The sequence below is a fragment of the Columba livia genome, chromosome 2, assembly GCF_036013475.1.
Source record: "Columba livia isolate bColLiv1 breed racing homer chromosome 2, bColLiv1.pat.W.v2, whole genome shotgun sequence".
Lineage (NCBI taxonomy): Eukaryota > Metazoa > Chordata > Aves > Columbiformes > Columbidae > Columba > Columba livia.
In genome coordinates this window covers 65,327,945-65,355,055 of record NC_088603.1, presented here as the reverse complement: position 1 = coordinate 65,355,055, position 27,111 = coordinate 65,327,945, and the positions used below count along the sequence as shown (strand labels likewise).

Here is a 27,111-nt window from a genome sequence, read left to right as displayed (position 1 = left end):
GCTGATCACTGTGGAAGAGTCTCTGGATATATTTTTTTTTTTAGTTTGGATTCCATCTCCTGATATATAAAATGATCTTGAAAGAAGCTAATGGAAGAGGAAAATTAAAGTTCCCCTTGTGTTCTGGCTGCAAGATATGAGTTTGGTTTTGATGAAGTCGCAGGTACTGGAATAGCTTGTTCCAGTGTTCAACCTTGCGACCTTCCTTTGGGTGATAGCTCTGAATATTTGCACTTTGAGGGTGAAAAAGAAAACCAAGGGAGACATTTGCAACTACACTATACAAAAATATGTCAATAGTTCAGGTTGAATGATAGCTCCTCTAGTAACCAAAGTCACCTGCAATTTTTTATAGTCCTAGAGCATAAGCCATCCATAACATATAATCAATTCCACTCTGCGGATGGAACTGATGGCTTTTTCCCAGGCATCCCCTTCTTACTTCCCTGAGCTGAATGTTTAAAAATCAATTCATGTCACTTGATCCATTTAAAATACTGACTACACTGAGGTAATTATACCAAACTTCTTGCATTTCATTGCTTCCAGTCACAATGAAGGTATCGACAGTGCAGCATTAAAGATAAACCATTGCTTCCATGAAAACAGTTGTGATTTATATTTACCATTTTTTAAACCTTTTAACTGTTTTTGAACTAGCTTTTACAGAACAGTGATTTATAGCTTAAAATTGAGGGCTTTGTCCTTCTCTCTGGAAGTAAGCAGTTCTTAGTCTGTTCATCGTTCCACAAAGATGAATTTTGTATGAAAAAAACTGAGCTGTTGGTTTAATTTAGCAAAAGTCTGTATCAGCTCAACTTTCTGTTTATTTCCAGAAAAAAATCTTGTTCTACATTTTGAATGTATATGTTTAACAAGATGTGGTTACTCATTACAGTGGTGATGGGTCCAAAATGTCCTTGAGTGATCACTGACATTCATTGAGTGCTTCCATAAAGCTGTTCATCGAGAGACCATGGCCAGTTTTGAGGTACTTAGGGAGAACTCTGTAACTGGGAGAAAATCTCTTGGTGTCTAGTTTTTCAGGAGTACTGAAGTCTAACTATGCCATAATGTATTTGGCCTGTGCAGAACAGTCACCTCTGGGTACAGACTGAATTTTATAGCTTTTTCTTGAGACTATTATCACTTATGAATTTATTGACAGTCCTGATGAAGGTTGTAAATATATTCTATTTATATCTGTTTTAAGATATCCTTCCTTTTTGGATAAATATTAATGCAAGCTGTGTGCATATCTAAAACAATCTGGAATGAGCAGGTATTCAGGTGTAGATATGCTTTAAAAATGTTGTGTATTTGTGTGGAATTCATGAATCAAGAATCACTGTTATACAATACTTCACAAAACTCAGAAAAGCAGATTGTTTTTAATCTTTTGTGGTGCCTGTCCTTATGCTCTTTCCCTCTTTGGCTTTACAATTTGAGTGCAAGACCACAGAGCACAAACCTGTCCAAGAGACAGTCACAGCCCATGGTGAATATGATACCACTGCTAAGTATGATAAATAAAAGTTATGGCACACCCATGTTTAAAAACAAAACCAAGTCATGTTTGAAAAACAATTCTGTATTTGACACTTCTGGAACAATTTAACAAAACACTAGTACCTCAGAATATGAGGGCAAATTCTGATGAAAAGCCTCACAGAATAGCTGAGTGATTGGAAGCAAATACAGGTTCAAATATAAGAGGATAAACCTGCATTTGGAGATTGTGGAGAAATATAAACCTTAAGTACATTAGCAAACTGAGAAATGTAATGAGAGTAAATTTTCTTTCCTCTATTCCAAAGCTGTCAAAGAACAGTAAACACATCTTTTATGTTTGTTTTTTTTTTTTACTGTAGACTATGTAATCCTTTCTATTCTATAACAAGTAGAAAACTTGCAAATGATGAAGTCATCTTTAGCAAAGATGGGACAAATTACTACCCCTGAAAGCTGATACATCCAGTGAGTTCTAAGTGTAGTTTCATTGACCTTCTACAAGAGATAAGTTTTGGATGTTAACTATATTTGCTTCTCTCTCTGTCAGGATTTTCTTAGGGCCCTGTATAATTTTTAATCTGAGTTCATAGTGAATCCAATACTTCATCTATCTCACAGCAAAAGGTGAATTTCAAAAGTCCAAGCCAAAAATTTGGAGATATCGGAAACAACTTATGATGAGATCTGAAACTTGGAGACACAAGGCAGAGAATATAAGGATCTGAAGTAGCGCTTGCACCTTTATCTTTTGATGCCAGTCAGGGCCTGAGTTAGAATCTACTGACTTAGTTCTTTACATGTTTTACCCAGCAACTTCAAAGCATATTTTAACTAGTGAATTAATCTTGGCCTTTATGTGCAAAATGTAGGTAGGCTACAGTGTGCTTATTTTAGTCCTGCATGAATGGAAACATAAATCAACTTGGCTTGCTCTGTGTGCAGAAGTAGTGTCAGGAACTGAAACCAAAGGTCTCCTTTCTCCTCTTGCTTGGCTGACCCAAGAGTGTGAGAAAGCTCATTCATGCACACAGACCTCTGCCTGCTGTCAAAAATACTTCTGTGGTCCATCTTTAGCCTATTTCCCAAAGAAAAAAAAGACCTTTCATTGTCTTGGGCCATTACAGGAGACTTGTGCAGGGCTGGAAGTGGAAACAGTAAAAATGCTATGAAATAAGAAACTGGTTAGAGAAGGAAGAAAAATTAGGCCTTTCTGAGGGACGTGAGTCCATCAGGTCTCTACTCTGGCTCGAGAGCTTGGCTGAGCCTCTTAAACCATGGCTCAGGACTTGCCGTAGCAGGGGCTGCCTCTGGGCCCAGCCAGGAGGTAGCTGATGGGTGAGGGATGTGGGGAACGTTTTCAAAATGGTGTCATTGGAGTAAGTGTGGATGGGAACTATAAGTGGCCATAAATTAGAATGAAACTTAGGGGTTTTTTAGTGGCACTGTTTACCGAAGAACTTGGAGCTATTCTTTCTGTCTGTCATAATGCATTTAGCATACCTGGGAAGGTGTTGTTATAATTTTCATGAGCTTGGCAATTGAAAAAGAAGTTTTATTGCTAACTAGAGTCAGTAAAAGCAGAAACTTATTTAAAATTTTGAAGTCTAAGCCCCTTCATGGGAGTGTTTCTTTAAATAAATACATAACAGCATCTCAAACTCCAAGAGGTTGTTTTTTTTTTTCTTTTTTAATCTTCTAAGTAAGTGTCCTTTGCAGCTATGTCTTTCATCTCATGGGAACTGCCTGCTCCTTGTTTTAATCCCAAAACATCATCAAAGTAAGTGGGAAAGGAGGGAAAAATAATATCCACAACCTCCAAAACAAAAGCTTAGTGCATTGCAACTGAGCAGGCAAAATCTTATCCTGGTAATTTTACATTTTGTGTAAAGCAAGATGGGGTTTTAGAAGAAAATAATTTTCAGGTTTGGGAATTTTAACTCTAGTTGTATATGGATATAGAATTCTTGTTCTTTTCACCAATTATCACACATGTCATGTGAGGAAAGTACAGGGCGATGTCTAATTTTGCCTTCTGTGGAAATACAATGTTGTAGTTGTTTGGTGTAGGAGGAAATCACAGAATGTTAGGGCTTAGAAGGGACCTTGAAAGATCATCTAGTCTAATTCCCCCACTGGAGCAGGAACACCTAGATGAGATTACACAGGAAATGTATATCAGAAACATAGCCTTGGTGCATTTGGAAAAAGAAAAATTGAGCCTGTTCTCCATCCACCCTCCAGGACAATATGCTAACTCGATGTTCTTTAGTCTGAGCGAGCTCTCAAGGTCATCAAGGTAATTTTTCGAAGCCTGTGGTGTTAGTATTCTTATAGATAATAGCAAGAGGCCTGTTATCTCCTACTCCTCAATTTTCTTTTGGCTTCCTGCAATTTACATTCTATTGTCCACTAATATTTTCTGCCTTCTTTTAAAATAAATCAAATAACACTGCCTATGTTGGCTCTGAACTTAATACAAATCAGACATGCAGCATTTGGGACTCTTAAAATAACACGTTTTAATACAAAGATGTGAGATATCTTTTGAAATCTGTGGTGGATGTTTGTTTCCTGCTGGGCTTAATTTAGGAATCTAGTGCTAGCGTTAAACCAAGGGGGAAAATGTTTGCTCTTTCATCTGTGTGCCACATCCCATCCAAAATCACAAACAGCTCCTTTAAATTTCTGATCTCTGTCCCCTGCTGGCTGTGCATAATACACATGCCTGTGTGACATATAAGACAGCCAGAGCCTCTTAGAAAAACAAATAAATTGCTAAGCCCTGGTTATACTTCTTGTCTTAGGCCTGATAATCATCTGCAGTTTGGGCAAATGACAAGTGTCTGAATCCATTTTGATTTAATAAAGATGCAGCTTTTCCATTTTCTGAAGAAATGTTTTTTCTCACCAAGTCAAAACTCCTGTGTTGTTTTGGTTTGTTTTGGTTCGTTTTTTTTTTTTTTTTTTTTTTTTTTTTTTTTTTTTTTTTGTTATTGTTTGTTTGTTTGTTCATTTTTTGTAAAACACAGGTAGAAATGTTTGGGGAATAATTGCCTTCCCCATCCATAGTAGAGGACCATTTCCCTTATTTTCATACTGCCTTTGAATACAGAAGTAAATATCTTCAGACAGGTCACCTTAAAATTGCAAAATTTACTAAGTTCAAACTGAAACGTGAATCTCAGTCTTTAACACTTGGCCATGAAGCTCACATAAACCATACCATATAACATGCAGAAGTACCTCAGGTTTTGTGCAAGCTTGTGTGGAATTGTGTGGCTTCAGACATTCATCTGCTTGGATCACATCAAAGAGCTGGGATCAGAGTTGAAAGTGAGTTTCCACTTTTTGTTTGAAAAAAGTCCATCTTTGAAAAATCATCTTGGGCCCATTGTGCTATAATAGAGATTACACATGAAAAGCATATTTTAAAAGAACATTATTAAATTGTAAAATGTAGCACTGAAAAGTTTGATGCTACAATCAATGTTGGTCCTGTAATCTCAATTGGTATATTGTATGTAGGCATTATGACACAGATTTTAATTATGTGCTTGCATCTTTTTTTCTCTGTAGTTTCTCTGCCTCATTTACATAAACATCCCTTCTCACCTCTCCCTCTCCTCAAACAGAAAGCACTCTTTAAACTGACAAGCTATTTGATGTTTTGTTTTCTCTTTATGCAGTATATGAGCAAGTCGCATGATAACTGTATGCTGTTCCAGTCCTGATATGAGGACAAAATAATTAATTTCTTCCTGCAATTCTCTGTGGTACTTCACCAACTGAGGAGCAGAGAGACTCTGTATAACCTAGCAGCAGCTTTTTAGTTGCAAAACCTTGTCAGCGTAAACTTAGAATTTATGTATTAAGTTATTTTTACAAGGTGTGTGCGTGTAGATTTTTATTTTCTACCAAGTAGAGAGATTTTGGAAACTCCTGAGTTAAAAAGTGGGCATGTTCACAACCGGCAGACCTTTCATTGTCATGTTGCCGGTTCCTGATCCAAAGCAAATGTGCTCTAAGGCTTCCCAAAGAAAAGGCCACCAGGATTTTACAACATGTATTCTTTAATTAATTTGTTCGTGAAAACTAAAATTTATGTTTATAGAAAAGCAAAATTTCAGCCCAAACAGTTTAATTGTGCTGAAAACTGGGTCTTTGTAACTAAAAATATCTGGCCCACTTGGCAGCTGGGGATGCTGTTCAGATAAATTATTGGTTTTGCATGAGGCTGAGGAAGCGTATTAAAACTTCGATTTTTTTCAAAATGGCATGTTGCTAGCGTCTTCAAAATATTCTGCATGTAGTGGAAAATAATCAGTTGTGCTGTCCTGGTAAGAGTGCGCTGGCCACGAGCATTAGTTATGGCAGGGTGGGACAGAAGGAATTAGACCGTTCTGTCAAACTTGGTTTGGCTTGTGCCAGGTCCTGAGTTCTCCATCCTGGTGGAAGGATTTACGGATATGCCTTGGGTCTGACCTGCCTTCTGTATTTCAGATTCCTATGTGTGCCTTATATAATCATGCTTTTCTTTTTTAATGGTGTTCAGTAGGAGAAGCAAGCTATAAATTATTCTGAAGCAGTGTGAGAGTCCATTTTTAAAATTAGATTATTTTTTACTCAGTGGTCTTCAAAGCTAGCTTTGTCAATAGGGATCTCAGGGTTTTTCAGAGCACTTTTCAAAGAGCCTAGACTTTGGCTAACACTTAAGATCAAAAGAAGAAATGAAGGAATATTTCTTTGGAGAAGATATTTTGCTTTCTTGAGCTTTATCTATCTTCTGCAGCCTTGGCATCAACTTTAAGCAAAATGATGAGGCTTGAAAGGAGCAGGTACAGCTCATCCTCTGTTAGAAGGGCCTGCTCCCAAACATGTCCCCAGCTGGCACTATTAATAAGTTGTTTTAACTGTAGTGTGCTTCAAAATAAAATCCACCCACTTAGTCTGCTTTCTTTTCCACCCCATACTGGGTACATGGCATTACATGACTAGGGGGTGAGACTATGTCCTACCTGGAAGAGGGGAGCTTGTCTTTTTGCAATCTCCTTGGTAAATGAAAATAAAATAATAGAGCAGAGAGAGTTCAGGTGTAAGCACATAGGAAGATATAGGAGAAGAACGTCAGCGAAGATCTCAGTGATGTGATATTGTATGCACTAAACCATTTTGCTTATCTCATTTTGGTATGCTATGTTCATCGCTTATGTGAAGTTGTGATTTCTCATGATGATACTAAATCTCATATAGGCAACATTTCTTTCATTTGACAGTTGAAGTGGAAAGGTAAGGGTCATTGAAGGGGCTATACAAGAACCAGCGCTCTTTCTTATCGTAACAGGAAGCTGTCACAAGGGTAACTTGTCCTGATGACGAGTTGTCATTAGTATGTCATCTCCAATGTGGTCTGTATTTTATCAGCTATATCACCACCATTTGATAATGCCTGAAATTGATGCCAAAGTGGTACACAGCACAACTCAAAACATGAAAATGAACTGTTTATTTACAAAAATTACGAACTAATTTATCATAAAACTGACAATGAAAACCCCCATGCTTTCTACTATTGTGGTTTTGACACATTTTTTTCAATAAAAGCAGTCCTTTTCATTGTTTTTGTAGGAGGATAAACCAGAAGAAAAACTTCTAGGCTGGGGGTAAAACTTTCAGAAATGACACATTGATTAAAGACTTCTAGGGCCAATGTTTTATAAGAAGTCTAGTCATTGAAAGCTGCTTCACTGATGTTCAGTGAGACAAATGTTTCTGAACTTGATTCTGAAGGATGGTCTTAAAAACTAAAATATTTTGTGAATTTTAAAAACGCTATCTCCAGTCTTTACATTCTGTAATGGAGCCAAATTTTAGGCAATTGGGAGCAAAGGATTGTAGTCCTAGCTGTGTGCATTCCTATTTTTAGTTTAGTTAGAGGCTTGGAAACATGAATCTGAACTGTGGGGAAAGCACATGGCTTGCATTAAATACACAAAAACAATAAAGACATCTTCACATGAAATGGTGTCATCTTCAATATTTTCCTTTACCTTGAGAATTTTCATGGTAAGTAATGTGAATTATACTTGGATTTATCATGCAATTTTTCTTCAGCATTTCATGTGTAGCTTAGAATGTGTCTGCATGGCTCTAATAGTTATTTTTACTGTAGTATTTGCTACACTTAGAACGGGAAATATGCTGGCAAGTTTAGCTCCTGTAAATGAAAAATATTTAGTTTTTAATGAGTGCTGTCTAGAATTTTGTTCATACCTGACATTCTTGGTTTTATTGCACGTTTTCTTAACCTAAAACCAACCCCCACCATGAATTCTTAGCTTCAGTTTCTCAAATGGTTATATTTTTGTCCTAGTAAGGTAATTTCTTTTCTTGTGCACCAGCAGTTGCTATAACATATCTTCTCTGTTCCAGGATTTCAGTGCTCATTTCTTTGATGTCTCTTTTAAAAGTCCAAAGAGAGACAAGAACATAGTTGACTCTGATAGAATGATATATACAGACAAATATGACCAAAATGAAACTGGCAACAGATATGTTTCTGTATTTTACTGTGGTATTTATGTAACACTTTGGGATATTTGCTAATGTTTCAGAAATTTCAGTTTCTCCTCATCACCGATTTCTTTAAAATTGTTTCTGTAGACAGTGGTGCAGCAAGCAGGAGATGCAATGAAACTTTTTATGTAATCTGTATAACAGGGAACTTCTGGATTAGGTCTCTACAGAAAAGGTGTTTGGCTTTCAGCTCTGTACTTTTTAAAATGTGTGAGTACAGAACATGTTCATCTCTTGTCTATAATGGAATACTTGATTCAAGTTTTACAGTTCACATGCACAAACTGCCCATGTCAGTCTCTTTGATGCTTCATGGCTGGCTAGGGATAGATTTGTGTTTGGTTGGTACCCAGATTGATAGAAATAAGGGAAGAGGCCCATAGTTAAGTATTGGCACTTGTGCAGCTGGGCCAAATGAATAATTTTGAAGATGGACCTGTAAAGAAACATCATGGCAAGGTAGGGCGAGTGTGAAGAGTCCATTCTGCAGCACTGTTAAGGTCCAGATTTCCATTGCCATGAGCATGGACTCTATTGGATGAACAATGAACTTTTGGGTACATGTCCTCTATGGGAGGTGGGGAAACTTAACAATGACTGTAGGGTCAACTTTGCTCTGGGGCTGAAGCCAAGATCTTGTAAGAGCTCTTACTCCAAGTTTATTGGGGGGGGGGGGTTTGAGACCAAGGTATTGTTCTTCACTTCTCAAGGTATTTTGCTGGCATTTTAGGGCAAAGTAGTTTCAACTTGGGTGTAAATGAATTTAGAAGGCTTTTTCTTCAAAGCAGTCTGTCAACAGAAAAAATAGTGCAGAGGTGGAAAACAGAGTCATACTATGCTGGAGGTTACTGACTAAGCCCCACATGCTTTGAGAAAATATATTTTATATTTTACCTGTGAATGTGTGCAAGTGTGTATAACTTATAAATAATTTTTTAGCTGGACAAAGTCCCATAGATTCAAAGAAAATCACTGGTAACTAATACAGATTGGTAACATTTTTTCTTTTCCACCCACCCCAAATAAAAAGATAGTGCATCTTAAATGGTTGTTGAGGAAGGATATGCAATTTCTACTCTGATGTGCTAAAGGACAAAAGGATGGGAATCGGAAATTACTCTGCTTATCTAGGGTGATTGAGTGCAATCCTCTTAACTACCTCTTAACTTGATTCAGCTGCTCCCACTCTTTGCTACATTAATGTGCTCTCATATTGACCTTCAAGCAATAGAAAAAAAATGTTAAAACATTAAGTTATTAATTAATAACTGTATCCTTTTGCTTTTGGAATTTTAGTCCCTTTTTTTTTAATCTTTATCACTAAATATATTTTGCATGAAAATTTTTGAGAAATCCAAATTTCTGGCCAAATTTGTGATATTCCATGCTTAAAATTTCCAGGTACTTTGGGTAGAATGTGCCACTAAAAGTAGAAGTTCCTGTGCTGGGTTTGGTATGTGCTTTGTAGAATATGACATAAGGGAACAAATAGAAGTCATCTTGAAGGGTGCAGAATTGCTATTGTGAGCAAAGAAATTAAATTAGTAGATTTCTGGGCAACTTTTAATATTGTGCATTGCTTGTCTGGTGGTTCTCTAGCCTTTGTTTTGAAAATACAGAGGCTGTATATTTTGACTGAATATTTTCCAGATTTCTGTTTAAGTATGGTTTAATGGACGTTTGTTTTTCATTGCTGTAAGTTTACGTTATCTTGATTTCCAAAGCATGATTTGTTGTGTTCTTTTTTTCCTTCTCAATGAAAAAATAGATATTTTTTTTTAAAGAGAAAAGCTTGATTGCCACAAAAGAACAAATAAAAAAACCTAATGAAAAAGTTGATCGAGGCATTTTTAGAAGTACCATTTAAGTATAAAGTGAGTGAATCTGCCTCCAATATAATTTTCAATGGATATGTGAAAGACTTTAGGTTCAGTGTCATTAAACAGTTTTCTTAAATAGGGATGTGGTTTGGAATGGTTGTTTATAAATATGCAGATGTACTTAAGCCCAGTAACTGTCAAACATTTGCATGTTAATGAAGTGTTACTGCACTAACCAGTGGATGGCCAAGCGGAACTGTGGAGATAGGATTTATCCTGAGGATCTCAAGGAAACTGCCATGCAATGTAAACAGAAGGTACAGCTCCTATTGACTGGCAGGGATGTTCTTCATTATCGACACTTATTTTCTTCTATTTTATCAGATGCACAGTAAAACTAAGTTCCTGCTGTCTCCAACCCTTCCATTTTTTCACCAAAATAAATCAATTTTGAGGACAGAAATGAATACCCTTCTTTCTCAGATAGACAGCAGAACTCATAAGGGAATAATTACAAGTCTAATTCAGCTCTTTTAATGACATCAGCCAAATGATTGTTGGATTCAAAGTCCCGGATGAGTCTCTAAGCTTTTTAACTCTAAGCTTCTAGACTGAAATAGTATTATTTAAATTTTGTTTTCATTGGAAGATCAAAGACATTACTGTGGCATTAATTAACTGTGTGTATATCTTTTTGCGTAGCCTGCTGAAAGAAATTTGTGTTTTTAATAGCCTTCATTTGCTGGGTGAGATAAGGAAGGGAAAGAAGGTTGACATGTTGGGCCTACAGGAGGATTGTCTACAGGGTTGACAAAAGCTTCTAGAAGTTGGTCATCCATGTATGTATTCTCTAGAAGATTTTCCTGTCAGATATAATCTGATATTCCTGACATGAGTTTTCCTAATGGTCTAGATTCCAGATGGATTACTTGGTGTCACTATTTGTTCTATTTTGTGCACATTTTGAGCACATGATTTTTTTTTTTTTTTTTAATTTTGTGTAGAAATTACAAATATGTAGTTGGGAATATAAAAGGAACGTCATGCTTCTACATTGTTTTCTTTTTGGTAATGTAATAGCATCCATGGCTTCCCTTTGTGTAACTATACAATGAAGGAGCGTCGGTGCACTGTTTGTATGATTAAAAGCTGCACTCCTGTGGTCGGGACAGGTCAGCCATCCATTCTACCTCTTCTTCACTATCAAACAGAAAATATGTGGAGGGTAAGTATAACCGGCATCCAGCACTGATTTAGTTCTTTCCTTAATCCTTTAACTGTATTGAGGCTGCAAGTTTTGAATGGTCTGCTCTTTGATTTTGTCCTAGAAAAGTCCCAGTTAATAAGGACTGCAAGTGACAGGTGTGTCTTAAAACTATGTCTGGAAAAGCCAAGGAGAGGAAATGGATGTTGAAAGTTAGAAGTAAGTGGGTATCTTGTGCTCTGAGTGGAATGTGCCTATCTTTCACTTCAGACAAATGCATGTGAGGAAAAACAGCAGGAGTCTGTAGCAGAGAAGACTGTAACACACAGGTCTGGCACAACTCCTCCAGGCTGAAGTTACAGCAGATGGGTTCATTGCAATAGAAGCCACAGTTGCAGAACATGTAGTTATATTTCATTTAGGAAGCATGGGTTCTCATGGCAGTACAGACACATCAGAATGGGTTTTACTAGTGATGGTAACCCAGGTGTGCAGGCTTTCCAGGACCCTTGGGCTGCAAGGAAGGCTGTTATGCCAAATCTTTGCCATGCGCTTAGCTGGAGTCAAGCTAGTGTTAAATACATGCTATTATTTGCTTGGTTATTTAATGGGTAATCCAGGCAGAGGTGTGAATGTTACAAAGTATTTCTACACCTTAAGGTACCATCTACAGCTGATGGTTTGTAACACAGGTGCTTTTGAAGGGGTGCTCTGACAGAAGGCGATAAACTAGGTGCCTAATTCTCTCTGTAAGAAAGAATAACCAGTGCAACAACAAAGTCTGGGCTTGGTAGCCTGCTACTGGCTTGGAAATTTGAAGAAAAGGAGAATGGCTTGATAAATCGGGGGTCACTAAGTCCAACTTGCTGCTCAAGGCAGGGACAGCTATGAGATCGGCCTAGTTTGCTCAGAGCTTTATCCAGCTGGATCCTGAAAACCTACAAGGGTGGAGATGGCACCATATCACTGTGCCCATGTTACGCTGCTTATCTGCCCTCATGCGGAAACAATTTCTCCATATATCTGGTCTGAAAATTGTTCCTTTCAACTTATGCTCATTGTGTCTTATCCTTCTATTGTGCACCACTATGGAAAGCCTGGCCTATAACCACCTTGTAGGCACTGGAAGGATGCTGTTACAGCCCTGAAGCTGTCTCCTCTCAAGGCTAAACAAGCCATGGTTCCTCAGCCTCTCTTCATAGGGCAAGTGCTATAGCCCCTGACCATCTTGGTAACCCTCTGCTGATTCGCTCCTGGCAGTCAGTGTCTGTCTTGCATTGGGATGCCTAAAACTAGGCACAGTGTGTGACCTAATAAGTAGAAGGGGGATAATTGCTATCTTTTTGCTCCTGTGCTCCTGCTCAAACAGCTCAGGAAGCTGTGGCCATCTCTGCTGGCTCCTGCTAAGCCCACTGACCACCAGCAGCCCCAGGGCCTTTTCCACACAGCTGCTCCCCAGCCAGTTTTCCCTAGCCTGTATCACTGCAAGGGATCCCTCTGAGCCCAATCATCCAGTGGTTTACTGATCAGGATGTCTACAACATTCCAACTTGGATGGAGGCATATTGTAGCAGACAGTGCTGAAAGCCTTGCTAAAACTGAGGTAAATGATGTCCACTGCTGTGCCTTTGTCCTCAACTCCAGTCATTTCATCACAGAGAGCAGTCAGGTTGATCAGACATTATTTACTCTTAGTCTGTCCACGCTAGCTGTTCCCACCTAGCTTCTCTGTGTCCTCAGAGATGTGCTTCAAGATGACCCCCTTTGTGCTCTTCCCACACAGTGAAGTGAGGCTGACCAGCTGACAGCTCCTTGTGTTGACTTTTTGGGCTTTTCTGGAGATGGCTGCAATGCTTGCCTTTCTCCAAGTGTGAGACTTTTCTGCTGGTCTCTATGACTTTTCAAAGACAAGAGAGAGTGGGTGGACCATGACAGCAACCACAGCTCTCAACGCCCATGGATGCAGCACATCTCTGATAATCTTGCAGCAGCTCATTGCTACTGTGCCAAAATGATGACTGCTGCTACACTAAGGTAGAACAGAACTGAACTGCTTGTTTGTGTGCTTTCTGAAGATGTTCTTGGATTTCTCTTAGTTTCCTTCTCCTTGCTGTAGGTAGAGGAAGGGAACCTCTGTGCTGATCACATACTAAGATGGGACATCTTGGTCTGGTTTGCTCAGAAATAGGACAGAGGAGTTTGGGCAAAGTAGCTGCCTCGTAGTGGGGACAGAGAGCCCTGATCTTTAGCTGAGGAGGAGAAATGTTAGAGGAAAGTGTGCCCCCTTCTACTGGTTCTTTTTTAATGTAAATGTATTATTTGTTAATTAAAAAAAGTTTTAGATCTCTGCCTGATTGTTGAAGGCAGTGTGCCTGGCCTAGCTGTGTTGTCCTGCTGGCTGCTGGTGGTCTCTCTGATCCCATTTCTGTGGGAACAAGTGTTGAATCAGCAAATGGGATGCATGTGAGAATAATAACACACAAATATTGATTTACCGGATACCTGAGCTCGTTCGGTGGTTGCAAGCTGTCTGCTTTCTGCTGCCTGCCTTACACTGAGCCCAAGGCACGGCTCTCCTGCTCTGCCTTCTTGTGCTTATTGTTTGCAGAGGATTAAGGAGTGCTTTAATACCTGGCACATGAGAAAGCACACTCATGGAGTGCTGCTGTTGGACACACTGGTCAACCAGAGCTTAATCCAACCTGTTTCTTCCACTACAACCATGATTGTGCCTTGAATTTGTTAACTCTTTGCAACATCAGGACAATGACTACCATTGTGTCTGGCATCTCCCAGAGGGGTGAGGAGGAGAAAGCAGAAGGCTCCTACAGAACTGAGGGGGGGATTATTTTGTAATTTTCCTCCCTCTGTCCCATTCTTCCTCCTTCCCTCCAAAAAAAAATCCTGCCCTTTCATAATTAGTGCTACACAAACGGTTGAATTTGGCCTGTCTCAGTTTGGTCAAAGAGGGGGGAAAAACCCCTATGGCAAAATTGTGTTCTGTGTAATTTTAGCTGTCAGACTGAAAATCTGCTGATGAGGGATCATTTTCTAGCATAAGTCTAGGCCTACAATTAGAGTGGCAATTACACTTAAAAATCCTGACTTTACTGTCCCATAAATGTGGGTTTAACTGTCATGACTATCTAGATAACACCAGAATTGTTGGTTTTGATCTTACTATATAAGATGCTAAGCAATAACGGAATTATTTTTCAGTGACCCCTTACTAAATGGATTTAAAAAAAAACCCCAACAGCTGTGTTTTATATATATATCCTTAGATACTTTTTGCATTTCTTGATTTAATTATATTATGAATAAAAAGGAATTTAACTTTATATGGGAAAGTGTTAAAAGAGTTCACACCTGAGAAAGGGAACTTAATGTTATGCCTATGAAGCAGCAAAAGGATGAAAATCCCAGAGTGCCTGACAGTGATGTATTCTATTGTCCTCACTGTCCCATTAGGAAGCCTTTCCAGGGCTCAGTTTGTTCCTGAGAGCTATGTTTGTTTGCACAATCATTCTTTCTGCCTTTCCTTACCTTTCCTTTTTTTTTTTTAATTTTTTTTTTTTTTAATTTGTATCTTATTAAGCACTCTCTGGATCCTAAGGTTGTTATATACAGCTTGTCAAACTGTGAGTATATGCCAGAGAAGCTTTTGGCTTCCTCAATTTGGCCAACTTCAAATCACCCCTGTTGTCCAAACCTGCACTTGGCTATTGATGTGGTGTGGGAAAGGCTTGATGATGCGTCTTCTCCTTGTAGGCACACCACAGGATCAGTAAGTGTCACAGAGACCTTTGAGTTGTTTCCATAAGCTGAAAGAGTTGCTTCTGCAGCCTGGGATCCTTCTATGGCTTAGTACCTTCTAGTGTTGCCGTCCAGCTACTGCAACTGTTTTATGTGTAGCAGTGTGCTATTGGAATTACTGTTGTTGGCAGAATTTGTTGCCCATGGTTTTTTAATGTTCCTGGGTGCTACTGAAATAATCATCAGACACTTGCCATACTGAAAAACTTCCTTGCAAATATCAGAAATCTTGTCTCTTGGAGGAGTTCTTCAGTTTAAAAAAGTTAATGGGGTCTCACAGAATAGCCAAAAGTAATTTCTGTAGTTGGAGCATATTGCCGTTGTAAATAGAGAAGAATACTTTAGTTTTAATCTGTGTAGTTTGGAAAAAAAGGAAATCTTGCCTTGACTTTTACTTCTTGTTGTCAATTAGAATCATGTCCTCATGCCAAACAGTGATGGCTTCAGTTGTTTGCTTTGCTTAAAAACCTGCTGTGTGTCAAAACTAAAAGAATCCTTTCCCCCCTCAGCTTGCTGATGCTTCCTGGCAATTGTGAGTGGGACATAAACTCATTAAAACCCTCAAATTAGTTCTTAACCAATGTTTATACAATAGTTCAATAGAAATTATGTTTACACAATAGCACAATGCAAAACTGTGCTATTTTAATTTCAACAAATTTGTATATGCTGTGGAAACCACAGGATTTGTGGGAGGAGGAGGAGGATGCCTTGGAGAAGAATCCAGCATTAACTGGCCTTTGGTTATTGAGATGGTACAAAAACCTGGAGGTCAGATTGGCTGTGTTTGTTGCTCCAGGAGGCATAGGCTGCTGAATGTGTTTTAAGCAATGCTTTTCTCAGCTGCACACTTGCCTAGGGGTGAACTTCTCCACCATAAGCACCTTATTCTTGCTAGTCATCCCTTCAGGCTCAGCATGCCAGTGCCAGGTGAGGCGAGCAAACACATCTGCAGACCATGAGCAGTGTGTGCCACACCTGATCAGCAATGGCAAGCAAAGGAGCCCAAGTCAGCCCTAATTTGTAAAAAGTTTACCAAGCTAGAGCTAAGGCTCCTCAGGAAACAAGTTCTCTCTTTCTTACCAGCTGGAACCATGAGATATACCAAGGGCTGTTGTCCTGAATCAATTGAATGTGCTAATGCCCTGATACCCTTTGCAGACTCCAGACGTATTTAGTACTTAGGGCTTGTCTCCATACTGCATTGCTTACCCCAAGCCTCCTGGAAACTGTATGTCTGTGACTCACAGGGCATTGAGCCTGGGCTAACCAGCTATGTTGACAGGCAGTGTATATTTTATCAGGCTTAATGCCACCTTAATGTGGTCGTGCAGTTTCCAGAATACTTGATGTGGTTATGCCCATAATCAGAAGACCTTAAAGTGACTTTGAAAGTTGTCTCTGTCCAGCTCAGTCTGTGTGAACTTTAAAGAGAATGTGAAGTAATATCTCCTCCTTTTTCCTCTGCACCCCAAAGGTGAATCCAGGACAAGGAGATTTTGAAGGGACACAAGAAAAGTAGAGCCAAAGTAAGCACCAGGAAGGAAAGAGGAGAGGAAAAACCAGAAATAGCAATGAAGATCTGCCAGGTGCAGAGAAAACCATTTTTGACATACTCTATTTCTTATAATACTCTGCATACATTTAGGTACAACAGTAAAAAGAGTTTTTCTGACCCGAAGAGATATTATGTTTGCATTTACAGTATGCTTGTGCTGGGAAGACTATATTGCATATTTGAACTATGGCAAAATAAAAATGTTTTGTAGGACCTGTATTTTTAATGATGATGTTTTTAAACTCTGAAACATCTTACTGCTTGTTTGTACCTAGGTTCATGTATTTTTTTTTTTTTTTTTAAAAAGATAGTGCTGCAGGTGTGCTACAGGGTTGCCTGGATGATTTAACCTCCCTGTTTGTCTGGCTTCTTTCTGAGAGCATGTTAAACACATGCTCTGGTGCTGTTGGAAGGCCCTGTGAGAGGCAGGAGCTGATTGAGGTCTCTCAGTTATGCTGAAGCTGGTAGCCAAGGTGCTGGTATTGAACAGCTGCTATAAACCTGCTGAACTTCGTTGTTTATGAATTATTTTGCATGCCATCTGGAACAAGAATGCTGCCACAGTTTACAAAAGCTGTAGCTGAAGTTCAAGTTGAGCAGTAAGTATGAAGTATTATTAAGTGATTATCAGATTTTAAAGGCTTCTGTGAATGGCTTGAAGACAGATTCTTAGGTTAGAGAGGTTTTAACTGAAACATGTTGTCAGCTTTTCTTTCCTTGCAAAATGTTTATCTAATTTAATTTGGGTCTCTGTAATATTAAGTCCTTAACAATACCCACCAATCATGCTGTGATTGAACCTAGGACAAAGCATCCATTAGCTATGAGGTTAATTTGCTTCATGGACAGGAGATGGTACTGCCATCCCTGGCAAAATATTTCCCAGAAAACCTTTCCCGTGTACATGGGTGACAGCTGACATGACTGACCAACAGATTATTTATATTTCAGGTGGCATGAAGCTACCTAATACATGAGCCTGTTTCCCAAATCTTGCTGAGGCAACACAGCAACTCCTTTTGGGACAAGGTTGCAAGGACTGCGCAACATGGCCAGGCTGTAGCCTTCTGGCTGCCTCCTGCCTGCTTGGCTTGCTCCATCTTTTATGGACTTTTACTTTGGTAGCAGAATGGTGTCTGTAGATGCCACTGCAGCTAAACAACTATGGGCTGAATGAGGAGACTCATCTGTTTTTGAGAAACTTGGATAAGTGTCTCTCCCACATAAAGCCATAATTTTGCTGTCCCCAGTGATGGCCTCACCTGTATCCATAAGACTGGGAATCTTAGAACTTTCAAACTCTTTCTGCTCTGAGTATGAGGGATATTTTTTCCTCTTTTCTTAACAAATTGCTATTTAAATGGCATAGAGTGAATGTGCTGTGATGGTGACTCGTATCTTAACTCTGTGAGCAAGCAGGGATGTAACTGAAATGGCTCAATATGTAGTTGCTTAACATACATTGCCAGGGCATTTAAGGGGAAATGTCACAGAAGAGAGACTGTAACCCACAAACCTTTGCTATTCCTGTGTTTTGTGCATGGACCTGCTGGTGTGCTGCCATACACCTCTTTAGCTAGGTGCATTGCAGCTTAAGCTCTTTCTGGAAAGTTGGCAGTGAAGGCAAGAGGAATTGAAAGGCTTGTAGATATTTGTCAGGTATAAAACGTGGATTGACAAATGGAACAGATATTAATAATAAAAATAATACAAGAAACTGTTGCATAGTTGTTGGTGTACCTTTCTGTTGAACTAGGTGGAAAGCTTATGTGCTTGTTAATGTGAAGCAGGTGGCTATCACTGGAAAGCAGCAATAAAGAAGGCTTTCTGGTCAATTGTTTTATAATGCTGAACAGGCAGTTCTCCAGTATGACTCTATACCTCGTTTGTTGGCATTATGTACAAGGAATTAAATATAACTTGTCTTGCCTTGTGCTGGCTGCTTAAAATGCAGTCTCAAAATATGATGCATTTGCTATTTGCAATATGATGCATTTGGTATTTGTACTTGGAGTGTGTGACAACTTCAATATGTTATTACTTCTTCAACATATTAACAGCATATGAAAGGTTTATCTAAGTATTGAGATTACTTTTCAGACTTGAGTTTGTACTTGCCTCTGAAAACTCTAAGCTGTGTGCAGCATTTTCTCTTCTGCACGCAATACTAAGGAGAAGATGGGAAACTTATACCCAGATCCATTAAACCAAAGAAAACCCGGGTTTCTGAGAACAGGTGCTGATTGACACATGGGTTCTGGCTGCTACTTTTCCCCCTCACTTGGGGACCTGCAAAACGGAGTGGGGTGTGTGTGTGTCTGCTTTCTAGACTCCTTGGTTATCTCTTGATTCCCCCGTATTGGTGTAATTCTCAAGTGTCTAATGCCGTAGAGCTCATTCTGCAGCCTTCTGCTCCATCAGGGCACTAAACAGGTCTCCCTTGCATGTATCCAGCTGCACATTTTCACAAAATGTGTAGAAACTTAGTAGATTTGAGGCTCCTATTCCTCTGTCAAACGTGTCTGAATTTAGTCAAGACGTTAAAAAATGGCTGGGAACACAGGTGGACAGGCTGCCTGTGTGCACACAGGTAGTGAGCCCATAGGCTTTGCAGATATAGGAACACATGTACCATGTACTGCATGTGTTTTTTTTTCTCTGTACATCTGATGAAATTCCACCAGGTCTGAAAATTAAATCCCACTTTAAGAAATTACTGATTTGCCTTTTTTTTTTTTTCCCCAGCAGTGTTATTTGTTTATTTGTTTTGCTTCCCTCATATCCATCATCATAAGTGGTGTAAGAGAAATGCTGACACACTCTTACTTCCGCCGTCACCAGTGGATGCTACTCTAAGAGTACTTAATGATTTTAGTGAATTTTGTGGCTGAAAGTTGGACACTGAAGCTGATTTGAAAGCATTCACCAGTGAAAAAAGGATAGGCCTTTATTGATAGCTGGTCAAAAGTGAAGACTTAGCTGTAATTATTTACAGATCAATTAATGGACCTTTCCTCTAACACCCTATCAGTCAAAGACTGGCTAAGAGCAGAGGAAAGCATTGATAAGAATACACCATGAAACAAAATCAATTGTCTTTTGTCATTCTGACAGAAGTGAGATGTACACGTGGATTAATCCAGAATGCAATAGGAAAATGTCCACAGGCTGGAAGATAACCCAATTTTGTAAAATCAAGGTTGTCATAAGAATCTTTCATAATTGATGATGAGATTAGAACTTATCTATCATCCCAGTGGTGAGAATCAAAACAGCTTCTGGTGCAGTGCTGCAGCTCTTTAAAGCTAGATTAGTTTCCTTCAGCCCTGGAATCTATCCTTAATGCCAGCTAATTTAAAGAAACTACATATATGGTATGTATTTTGAGGTTGTACTTTTAAGATTGAGGTCATATGTTTGTGATTGTAGCTTGGCAGTTGCATTGTTAACCATTATGCAGTTCTTGGAATGTATTGGTACAAGTGTGTTTCTGATGCCATAGGAAAGCTGTCAATATTTTTTCTTTTATCTTTCTGAAATAAGACTTTTTAATTAATATGTTCTTGTGTACAAATCTTTGGTTTGTCTGAATGTGAAATTATGACGATACTCAGATTGTAATCCTGGCTATCGTATGACTCTACAAAAGAACAATAGAAAAAAATCTTAACATTCTTCCAAATTGCTTTTGGAAAAAGTCTAAAATGATTCTGTAATTATCAGTAGAGGCCTAAGATACTATTGGGGTAATTCATTTAAATGACAAATTTTAAGTCTACTAGTTTCAGCAAATATTAGTTCTATATGTGATTGCAGGATGTGAAATTCTCAATAAATTTTCAGAATCAAACGCAGGTTTTTATCTTTGTGCTCAAATCAGTAACAGCAGTGCACTGATTTTTGGTTCCAGCTGGGCAGTACATATTTCACAGCCTTACCATTAGCATAACTTCATTCCGCTTGAGCATTCCTCATCAGTGTGCACTGGCTTTATCTCCCCAAAATGGGCCTTCCCTAGGTTACTTTTGGGAAAATCCTAGTGAGAGAGACCACTATGCACATGTTCCCCCTTCTCTCCATCTTCCTGACATTTTTTGTCGATTCTAGCTGAAATGTACTTTTCTGCATTTCTGCTGGTTATTTTGTAAATCATCCACGGAGCGTAGCAGTTGCTCTGCTTGTCTATTCAGTTCATTTTCCAACTAAGATAACTCTAAAGATTGTATCTCCTCTGAGATTTAGTGCAATAGCTCTTCGTCACCAAACAGTACAAATAGGTACTGGTGAGTACAAGAGTGTGAATACATGAGAGTCATTTAAATAAGCAGCAGGTCAAACCTAAAAGCAACCCCCCCTCCCCCCCAAAGAAAATCAAAATGAGGATTATCAGTAATGTTTTGTGACTGAGACCAAAGGTCAGCACAATAACCTTTCAGTAATGCATCGTGCAGTCATGCAAAAGACCTGGTTTCTGTTCCCAGGCTTGGTCTGAACAAACCGGCATGGTTTGCTTAACCTCCACAGGGAGAAAGCTTTGCATTGCTCATTGATTTCAAGGGTGACTGTATGGCTGGAAATATGAGCCCTTTTGTCAGATATTTAGGTCCTGAAATGGGATGATTCTTGAGACAGCAAGTTTCTAGGGACTTTCAAATGGCTAGAAGTATGCGGTGAATGTTAGAAAGAAAGATACGGAGTTCTAGCTTTTAAAACATTTTAATATCGTAAACCCGTAAGAAGGTGAAAGTGTATATAGTGAGTCTGAGAACTCCATGCTGAGCATATGAGATTCCCTGAGAAGCTTTCTGTGCTCCAAAGTGCTCTGTCTGTACCTATAGAGATGCTGAAGTTTTTGAGCTACTAAAAAGGCTAGGATTTTCAGTGCAAAAATAAATATATTAAAAGAGCAAAAGTTAGGTGACCTGTGGTTGCCTTGGTAACCATAACTCTGATATTAGTTAGTATGTCGGTTGGTTTTATCTGCTGACCTCTTAATGTTTCCCTGTACTTATTTGCAGTAATAATTTTTAAATTCTATGTTCTTTGTTTCTACTTTATTTTGTATTTATTCATCTTTGGTAGTTTTGCCCTGCCCTCACTGAGTTGTTCAAAAACACACTTTTTCTCTTCTTTTCCTGACAAGCTCTTCTCCCCTCAAGTGGGGTAGAGTAAAAGAGGCAGATGAGGAATTGCAATACTGAAGACAACATCCTAGCGTTTTCCCTGGACTAAATTCTTTCGAAGAAAATAATTGTATTTTCTACAAGAAACAGAACTCTTAATTTAAACTTATTACACTTCTCATGTATCAAAATTACACAATGATGTGACAGTGATATAGACAAGTAGTAATGTGAGAAAAATAAAATATCTGATGTTTCCAGCACATTTGACACAAATGATTTTTTAAATATCAATAGAACTTTACATATGTTTTCTGACATATGTGATAACCTTGGCATTGTTTCCATAGCACATTGACATTAGTTGGGATTGGGAGATGTTTTCTGTTCTTTACCTTCTGTTTTGGCTCATGGTCATGGACTAACATACCCTTTATAAAGCTTTTTACAATATGTTTTCTAGGCAAGAACCAATTTTCTTCCAGGAAAATGTAACACTTACTTGAAGTATATTTTCAAATTATTCACTTAAATACTGTTTATCTGTTTTCTGGTGATTTCTAAAGAACAAAACACAGTGAAGAGTGCTTTTACTGGCTACATGTAGGAGTTATTTCTGAAGTCCAAACTTAAAATCTTAAGTCAGTAAAGAAAGGCTGGTGTCACAAGTTTTAACTGTGGTTAAGATACCCTAAAAATAAAATAAATACTTAAGAATGAATCCCACTAAAAGCAATTTCAGAGTACTGAAAGGTAATCCCCCGAGTTGATATGTATGGAATAGAGTTCTATTTGGGTAAATGCAACAGTCTTCCTTCTTTAGAAACAAATCTTATTTATGGATGATTTTATTTATATTTTTATGATTTGCATCTTTTTGTGATTAAGATTTTCTGTTTATAACTTCTACAATTAGAAGTTATAATTGTTATAATTGTTATAATTGTAGAACCACACAACAGCCCAGGTTGGAAGGAACCTTGAAAGATCACCTGGTCCAACCTTCCATGGGAAAGGGAGCATAGATGAGACCGTCTAGCACCCTATCCACTTGCAACTTGAAAATCTCTAGTAATGAGGACTCTACCATGTCCCTGGGGAAGTTGTGTCATTTAATGATTATTCTTACTATAAAAAACTTACTTCTCGCATCTAGGAACAATACACTATTTCATAACTGATGTTGAACTTGGGTTTTGAGAAGAAGGTATTGGATGAGCTTTGTGTGTATGAGAGAGAGATAGAGGAATTTCAGTGGAAGTAGACAGAAGCATTTTGTCAAAGTTTTATACTTTTTTTGGGTCAAAAAAAAATCTGAAGATCAATTCCAAATCTAACTTTGTCACTTCAGAAATAGTTGGACTGAGACAATTTTGCCTTGTCTTCACTCTGTGAAATTAATCCTTAAGCTTTCAACCCAAAACATTACACAGTTGGACAGACCATAAGGATTATAGATCCTAAAACTTGCTGAGTCACTTCGCAGAGTTTGTATAGCAATCCTAGTTGTCAGCATTGCAGGTTTGTTTATTGTTGGCTTAAACTTTAGGGAACAACCTCATCAAGCAGGGGCAGTGTGCTTTTATTGTCGCTTATTGTAGCCTTGCATGAGGGTAAGGATGCTGGCAGACCTCTGTGCAGTTAGAGCAATGATGGTATTTGTTATGTAGGATTATTCTATGTTGTTTTATGGTCAAAATATAAGACGACAAATGTGGCAAAGTTTCCCTACAGCTGTGCAATATGTTTTAACCCCATGGGGCAAATACAAACAGGTGGAAGGACACGAATGTTAAAATAACAGAAGGTAAGGAGCCAGCCCAGCTCTGGTACCCATAACCCTGGCTGTGGGGATACAAACAAATTACTGTGGGGTGAGCTAATTGTAAATTCATAGCGTTGGCTCAGTACAGGCTTTTGACCTGTGGTTAATGTGCGGTAGTTCCCATGCACCAGAAGTGCGTATCTGAGCAATTTTTGAGAGCAGCTGCTGGCCTGGGAATTCAGATACTCCTCTGCTTTATGCATGTGCTCTGACTGTGGCAGGGAGCATAGTGACCCTGGCATCCTAATATATTGCATGAATTGAATGAGCAGGTATATTTCAAATTAAGTTTAATCTGATAAAGACATAATTCTGTCATGACTGCACAGTTTGTTGGTGTGAGGGTTTTCTTGTTTGTTTGTTTTAAATCAGGAATCAAGACTAAATTTGGAATGCAAAATAAGCAGTAAGTTTGGCTGGTGTATACTCATTTGTTAAAAACTGGTAAAGCTGGCTTTTGTCTATTTAGTGCCCAGAAGTAACTTTGTAGATATAAATTAAGGCATGCAAAAACCTGCTTGATCTGAGGCAATTATGCATCTTCTCTAAGAAAAACTTTTTTTGTAACTATTTCCGTGAGGAGAGGAATAAAAGAAGAGAGAGGTTTGGAAAGTAAAGAGTTAATGTTTTATATTGCATTATGACATTGTGACAGTGCAAGCAATTTTATGATCAATCCCTGCATTCAGAAAATTGATTCACGGTGGTAGCTGGACCTGCACAAGGGGCATGATCAGTAGATCACTTGTTTCATCCCTGGACAAGTAGATAATGTTGTCTCATGGCTTTCAGGATTTTCTGTCCTTTCTGACAGTTTACTTAGGGATTCCTAGGGAAAAGATATCACTGGTAGTGTGATCTAGTTACCTAAAGCGAATTCAAAGGTCTTAAATGCAATCATTGTAAGTTTTTGACAAATGTCATTATTTAAATATAAAGTCATGAAGGAATAAATTTTCAAAGCTTTGCCTGGAGGTATCGGTGATTTCTTTCTTTGTAGTGAGAGGAGTAGTACATTCTAGACTTTGTCCTGTATTTGAAAGAGCTCAGCAGATGAGATCTAAGGGCCTCTGAGTTTAGAAAACTTTGCTTTAGGAGGTCCAGATTGAACTTTAAAAGCTGTATATAGCCCTCAAAGCCTGGCCTGTATATTCACTTTCCTTGTCATTTCAAGGTGAGTAGAACGTTGTTTGCTCACAGGCTTTTCCTTAATGATGAATGCAAATAACGAAAAGGATCAGCTCTCATGATGGTTTGAATTTCTTTTTGTAAAAAATCATGTAGAAAGGTGTGTAAATGCAAGGCAGACATAGCTTTAGGGCTGCTGTTAAATTGCCAGTGTATATGTCAGGTACATTAAAATCAGACAGCTCTGGCTAATGTGCAGCACTTCTAGTTGTAGGAGTAACATATAGAAAAGCCAGTTAATCTTTCTGGAAGTAAGGGCTGGCTGTTAAGTGGATGGACAATGAGTTTGGGTTTGGGGTGGATGGAGTTGTGGAAGCCATCAAAAACCTATCCTCTTTATGTCTGATAAACTGTTTTCACCTCAGGATTGCTTTTAAATTATTATGCAAACAACTAAGCAATGTCTTTTGGCCAGCTGTGTTCACCATTCTCTTTGCAGCATGTGTGCCGTGCAAGTCTGTCAGTACTTCCAGACATTGCTGAACTTTCTTGGTATGCCTTTAACTGATTAGGAGTGATGCTTGCTACTCCCTTATTTTCATTCTGTTTAAAGCGGACCTACTGTAATGCAGATCCTCTTTATTTGCTAAGACAAAAATACCAAATAATTGGAGCCCTGCTTACTTGAGTATGAGGGAGCCACAATAAAGCAGGATATTTCTCCACCCAACACACCAAGTGCAAGAGGTACTTGCAAATCCTTAAAGGGATCAAGGCCCCCTCAGGTGAATGCTGTTGGGTATTAAGGAATCTCTGGTGAGTGGCTGTAGCTGATCAGATAAAAGTTTCAAGTATATTTGATCACTGTTAGCTACAAATGACTGACCTCAGACATCCTGTATAATGTGGTTACCCAGCTATGAGTCTGGCTGAGCTGACTACATACCTGCTCTGCTTGCTGGTGCCCAGTGCAATGAGCTGTGTTGATTTTGCTGTGTTTTTGGCTGGCAGTGGAAGAAGTGACAAGTTCAGCCAGAAAGAGGTTTTCTAATGGCAAGAATGCTTTGTTCATAGTGACAACTGGGGGTTCTGGGACATCACTCCATCCCTTTAAACATTCAAGGCCTGGTTGGATGGGGCTCTGAAGATGTCCCTGCTTATTGCAGAAGGGTTGGATTAGATGACCACTGAAGATCACTTCAAATCCATACTATTCTACGATCCTATGATTACATCTAAGAAATGGGTAGCATGGGAGCAACAGCCTTCTTTTAAACACTGAGTCGGGCACTGCTGTTACTGGGACAGCTGAGCTGCTGTAAATCACAGTGCCAGAGTTACACAGGTCAGTGGTAGCTGGGGCATGAGGAAATCTTGGCTGTATGTCCTTGCCACCAGCAGAACCACAAGGTGCTGGTGGTGTGATGTAAATGAGCCCTATCTATAGATAGATACCCATGGTGCATGTATAGCATGGAGATACTGCTATTGGAACAATGTGGTGAAAAATAGCTATTGCTTGCACAAAATGAACATTTTTAAGCAGCAGCCATGGTCATTTGCCTCTGTTTACCATGATGATCTTTACAGTGGAAGTGTAAGTTTCACAGCATTTTAAGAAAAGAAGGTGAGATTCTTGTGGCCCACCCTTCCTGCTCACATTTATGAATTTAGGCTGTTTTTAAGGTATTTCGTGTGTATGTGGAATTACATAGGCCACCAATAAGAACTTAAGACCTAAGCTGGCGATAGGAAACAGACCTGATGTAGCTGACTGTGCAGAAGTAGAGAGTAAGTGTCATTCCTAGGGTGGGAAAAGGGAACTCATTCCTGATGGTTGGGAGCAGTGGTGCTGCTGGCGAGGACAGGGAGGTGACAGAGGGCATGAAAAGGGATGAGGAGGCTGAGCCCCAGGTGTTAGGAGGGAAGGAAAGATCAACATGGAAGCAAGACTGAGAGATGTAATGGTTGGAAGGAGGACGGAATCCTATGTGACCTCAAGGGAAGAAAGAAGCAAAACAGGGGATGCAAAGAAGTGGTGGGAAGGGAGGGTCCCCTGCCCAAGGGAGGGACACGAAAGTAAGCAGACATTTCCTGGGCAAACGTGGGAGCCCTAGTAAGAGTTGTGTCATGCTCTAAAACAACAGATAGAATCTCAACAAAATGTAAAACCTTCTAAATATATACCCTGGGCTGAACATGTGCTATTTAGTGTCAGTGCTGACCTGAGAAGCTGTTGCAACTCATTGATTTTAGTGATCGCAGCATTGCATCTCACTTTGGAAAACAGTGGCTGAGCTATTGACTCCAAGCCTTTGCCTTCTTCTGGTGTTTTCAGGGCTTTTTTTTTGCTTCCAGCAGCAATTGGTACACCACAATGTAGCTTTGAGCCACACAGTAGTCCAGCTCGATTTGTTTGCTGCAGCTAGAAGTCAGTGACACCCCTGGAGGGAGTGCTGTGTACAGTGGGTATCCCCCTTCTCTCCTAGCAAAGGCTGTGGAAAGGTTGGTTCTGCATGGAAGACATGTGGTGTGCAGTGGATGTTTCTGCT

At 39.1% G+C, this 27,111-nt stretch overlaps 1 long non-coding RNA gene across 3 annotated transcripts in view; it reads left to right on the top strand.

Annotated features, from left to right (window-relative positions):
- Positions 1 to 27,111, top strand: part of LOC135578813 (uncharacterized) — a 284,707-nt gene that overhangs the window by 160,443 nt on the left and 97,153 nt on the right. The window lies entirely within an intron of this gene.